Consider the following 3,960-nt stretch of genomic DNA (forward strand, 5'->3'; position numbering starts at 1 on the left):
AATCGTGGGGCGCAGGTGCTCCCGGGCGCGGGGCTGGGCGGTGGAGAGAAGAGTCGGGTGGGGAAACAGATCCCCTCGGCCCTCAAGGGCGCTGGCGAGCTACGAACATCCACAGGCAGCGCCGTCCCGGCCGCGCCCTGGTCGTGGTGTGTCTGGACGCCCCCCGCCCCCCCCCCCCCGGATTCCTGAGTCACTGAGCTCTCCCCCAATCCCGCCAAACCTAGACGCCCGGCCCGGGAGGGGCGCGGGGGCCTCGATCTCAGCCCCCCAGGGACACGCAGAGGGGCGCGGGCTCCTGCGCAGCCCAGAGCCCCGGGGGCGAGGAGGTCGCGAAGAGGGCGCCCCTCGAGCTGCCACTCCCAATTCCCAGATCTTCCTCTGACTGTCTGCTAGTTTTCCCAGGCCTGGCGTCTTCTTTCTTTGTCGTGGCGATTGGCCTCATCCCGACCTTTCCCGGCGGCCCCACTCTCCCCGCAGCCCTGTACTGGAAGCCTAGGGAAGGCGCTCCTCCCCAGCGCCCCCCAGGCTCGCGGCCGTGACCTCTGAGGCGAGGCGGAGGGCGCAGGAATTCCGGAGTGAGCCGAGCTGGCCGCAGGGCAAGGAAGGCCTAGGGCCCAGATGGCAGATTGCAGCCCTGGTGGCCGCGGTATTTTTATGGGCATGCCTGTTGCCCAGTGAAGCATTCCAGGGCCCTCAGCTCAGCCTCCGGAGACCCTCCGAGTTGTGCAGGGGGCCCACGTAGGAGGGACCCTGGCATCCTGGCCTGAAGTCCCCAGCCCCTTCAGGAGCAGCGAGGAGGCCAAGCGGAGTGCAGGGCCAGTGGGCCTGGAGCTGGGAGTGGAGGGCGGGCCGGGCACCCAGGAGGGGGGTATTTTCCACGGGGCACTGAACTGTGGTGGCTTCCTGCCTGCTCTGATCTGACCTCTGATAGGCTTGGCCTCTCTCCTCTCCAGCGCCTCTGCCTCCACTAACCCACCCCCAGCAGGTTCCCAGTCTCTTCCTCAGGCCCCAACGACCACAAATCCTTCATGGAGTATAGAGTTGGATGCTGATTGCTGCGGTGGCAAAGACAGAAGTGAAGTTAGAAGGGGATAGAACCCATTTAGCGTGCTCCTGAGGTCTCCAGTCGTACTGGTATTCGTTACACCCTTACACTAAATCACCTTTACTGAGCACTGCCGTGGGCCTGCCATGGTTCTGAGCACATTTCATGTATTAGCACACTTACTTTGCACACCAACCTGGGGAGCTCAATCATTAGCCCACATTACAGATGAGGAAACTGAAGCCCAAAGAGCTCAAGGAATGTGTCCAGGGAGCACAGCTAGGAGAGTCTCTTTCTCTTCATTAGCTCATTGCATCCACACGTGACCCTATGAGGAAGGATCTGTTATCATCCTCACTCTCCGAGTGAGGAGTCCGGGGTCTGGACAGACAGTCACGTGGCTAGGAGGCACTGTGCCAAGCATTCCACATGCCCTTGCTCACCTACTCCTCAGCCCTTCACTGTGAAGTGGGCACCATTATTGCCCCCATTTCACAGGTGAGGAAACTGAGGTTCAGACAGGTCAAGTGACTTACTCAAGATCAATCAGGCGGTAACCGGCAGAGCTGGGATTTGAACTTGCTTCTATACGACTGCAAAGTCTGCACTCCCACTTCCATGTGCTGAGATGGAAGGGCCAAGGGGAGCAAGAGCAGGAACAAGAGAGGACCTTGGGCAGAGCATGTCCCTGGAGAAGTAGGAAGGATTGGCCATGAACAAGAGGTGTGCCATCCCGCCACTGCCACCTGCTCCCCAGGGAGGCAGAGAGGGCACTGGACGGATGCCTGGGTCCTGCCCACTTGCACCCCCTTCGATGACAGCTCCCTCTTGGGCACAGTCAAATGGACGAGGGCAGCCCCTAGAGTCTTGCTAGGCCACCCCCGAAGATGAAGAGCCGTGTCATGAAGGGCTGGGAGCACAGAGGCCAGTGGAGCGGGACAGCGTGCAGCGGGCTGGCAGGGCGGCCTCAGGAACCGCACAGTTTTCTCTCTTCTTCTCCTGTCTGTCTTTCTGTGTCTTCATGTCTTCTTGTCTCTTTTGAAAGAGCATATAGTTGGGATTTGGTTTACTTTGATCCAGTCTGACAGTCTTTGTCATTTTTTAAAAAGCAGCTTTATTGAAATATAATTTACATAAAATTCGCCTTTTTGAGGTATACAGTTCAATGGGTTTTGATAAATGTCGTGTAACCACCACTAAAATCAAAATATAGAACGTTTCCATCATCTCCCCAAATTCCCTCCTGCCCCTTTGCAGTCAACCACTCCCTCCAGCCCTGGCCCCCGCCCCAGCCCCGACTGGTCTGCTTTCTGTCTTTGCTAGAATGTATTACAAACGGAATTGTACAGTGTGTACTCTGTCTGGCTTCTTTCGATAAACGTGGTTTTTGAAATTCATCCATGTTGTCATGTCCGTCCTTTTTACTTCTGAGCAGCATCCCATTGTTTGTATCTGTCATGGCAGGTTCAGCCACGCGCCCGTCCAGGGCATCTGGATTGTTCCCAGCCTTGGGCAATGATGGCAAGAGCTGCTCTACACACTGACGCACAGGTCGTTGGGTGAGCACGCTTTCACCACTTTCCTTTCGGTAAGATGACCACGGTGGAGCGGGGCTCCTAGTTGGGCGGTGCACTCCGCGCCGCATCCGTCTTTTCCCAGTAGGGGCTAGTTGATTACACTGATGGGGGTTGCTGTGTATTTGGATTTATTCTTGCTCGCTTATGAAGTGCTTCCTATTTGCCCTGCTTTCCAAATTTCCCTGCCTCTTCCCCCTCTTTCTATCAGTGGTGGTTCAGGGCAGGAAGCAGAAATCACTGCAGCCATCTTACACGGAAAGGGACTTTGTACAGGGAATCGAAAGTGTACACAACCATTGGAGGGCAGAGGAATGTGCTCTGAGTGGGATCCACAGGACACCACCATGGAACCTGCACCCCGAAGGAGCTGCTACCTCTGCCACCAGCAGCAACTGCTGAGTTCAAGAAGACAGCACCACAGTCGTGAGCCACGGATCAGCCAGCTGGGACCTGGAAGTCATGGCTGCCACAAGAAGCGGAGGCCGGACACAGAAGCATTGCTGCTGAAGCCCCACGCCACCTTGACCTTGACAGCCAGCACAAAACACCTCCACACAGACACAGCAGGAAGACGGTCCCCCTTCCCTCAGCTTCCAAAGCTCCTGTGAGTGCAACTAATTGGCAAAACCTAATTTGCCTCCCAGAGGTTGTCGCACAAAGCTGGGAAAGGCCCTGCCTAGGCTAGCCTGCGGAAGTGCATTATAAAAGAGGTGGGAGTGGGTGGGGAGTGTGAGTGACCGTCCCAGCAGCTGCCTTCACTCTTGGTCATCTTTTAGATGGATTGAATTTGTTTCCTTGTTTCATTCCCACCCCCCATTCGTTTAGAAGCACTATATGAATTTTTTAGTATTTACTCTAGCTATTTTTAACATTTTTTTTTTAAAGATTTTCTTTTTTCTTTTTCTTCCCAAAGCCCCCTGGTACATAGTTGTATATTTAGTTGTGGGTCCTTCTAGTTGTGGCATGTGGGACGCTGCCTCAGCGTGGCTTCATGAGCGGTGCTACGTCCACGCGCAGGATCCAAACTGGCAAAACCCCGGGCCACCAAACCGGAGCGTGCAAACCTGACCACTCACTCGGCCACGGGACAGGCCCCTTGACGTGCATTCTTAACAAAATCTAAAGTTAATCGATATCTCTGCTCTGGTGGTTTTAACCTAGGGCCACAAATTCTTGATGCTCCTCCCTTCCAGAGGTGAAGCCTACGTCCCGTCCTCTTGAGTGTGGGCTGGACTTAGTGAATCATTTCTTTTTTTTTTTTTGAGGAAGATTAGCCCTGAGCTAACTGCTGCCAATCCTCCTCTTTTTGCTGAGGAAGACTGGCCCTAAGCTAACATC

The sequence above is a fragment of the Equus przewalskii genome, chromosome X, assembly GCF_037783145.1.
Source record: "Equus przewalskii isolate Varuska chromosome X, EquPr2, whole genome shotgun sequence".
Classification (NCBI taxonomy): Eukaryota; Metazoa; Chordata; class Mammalia; order Perissodactyla; family Equidae; genus Equus; species Equus przewalskii.